Raw genomic sequence first — 1,266 nt, 5'->3', positions numbered from 1 at the left:
CCTAGTAGCCTTTCTCTGTGCCTGTTCCAGTTAAATTAATCATTTATGAACCTAAGTGCCCAGAACTGTACACAATATTCTAGTTGAAGTCTTACCAAAGTTTTGTGCAATGGTACTAATCCTTCTCTGTCTTAACACCACATGTCCTATCCTAGAACTGTATCAGCCTTTTTCCTTATGATCCTGCCACACTGGCAATACATCATTTTATGATGGGCCAGTGCATCCAGTTTCTTCTCTTCCCCTGTTACCTCCAAAGTTTGAGATCCCAGATAGGGTTATTTGTATTAGTTCCTAAATGAATGACTTTCTGTTTAGTAATATTAACTTTGATACTATTTCTTTTGCTTCAAATTTATCTAATTCTTTCTGCAGGGTAATCCAATCCTCCTCCTCCATTATGTTGGCAATTACTTCTAGCTCTGTATCCTCTGTAAATTTCATAAGCATACATCTACTTTGTACACCTAGGTTGCTAACAAAAATATTAATCACCACAAGTCTCAAGATTAATCTCCGAAGAGCATGACTGCAAAGTTCTCTTTGGTCCTCTAACTCTTCTTTCTATATTGCCATTGTGCTCTCTTTGGCTAGGGACAGATTGACTTTTATTAGTAAATGTTTAGGATTGTGAATCCAGAAAAGCTGACAAAGCCGGTAGGGAAATACATAGCGCCCGAGCGAGGGACTAACAATAGAAGGATGGGGGTGAGGAGGGGGGCGCAACTAGGTTACAGGAGATACAATGTTAGCCAACTAAGCCCGAGGGAAAAATATGGAACGCTTCACGAATTTGCGTGTCATCCTTGCCCAGGGGCCATGCTAATCTTCTCTGTATCGTTCCACTACACATAAACCGGTTTAAGTGATCAGAAACTAGTTTAATCTTGTAACAGCAGATGTTCAGTGCACATAAACCAGTTTGAAAATGGCTGAAACCGGTTTGAGATAAACCTGGTTGAATGTAGTATCAGACTTAACTGATTTGGGTCAAACCAGTTTATGCAGTTTATGTCCCAGACCCTTTGCTGGTTTAAGCTAAAACAGACTCCCCCAGCATCCCAGCATGCTCTCTGGGCTGGGTGGGGCTCTCTGTTCTACAGCAAAGCTGGCCCCTCCCCTCTGCTCCTTGGCTGGAGCTCTGGCAGAGACTTGCAGGTACAGCAGGGTCTGCTGGCTTCCCTGTGTCCCCCTCCCCCCCACTCGCTGCTTAAGCAGAGATCCCTTCCTCCTCTCTCCCACAGCACAGACTGTAGCCAGCATGTG

The 1,266-nt window shown here is 43.8% G+C and overlaps 1 pseudogene; it reads right to left on the bottom strand.

Annotated features, from left to right (window-relative positions):
• Positions 1-769: 769 nt before the first annotated feature.
• Positions 770-863, bottom strand: LOC132251024 (U6 spliceosomal RNA; annotated as a pseudogene).
• Between the last annotated feature and the right edge of the window lie 403 nt (positions 864-1,266).

This window comes from Alligator mississippiensis, chromosome 5, assembly GCF_030867095.1.
Source record: "Alligator mississippiensis isolate rAllMis1 chromosome 5, rAllMis1, whole genome shotgun sequence".
Lineage (NCBI taxonomy): Eukaryota > Metazoa > Chordata > Crocodylia > Alligatoridae > Alligator > Alligator mississippiensis.
This window is presented reverse-complemented; position numbering and strand designations above follow the sequence as displayed.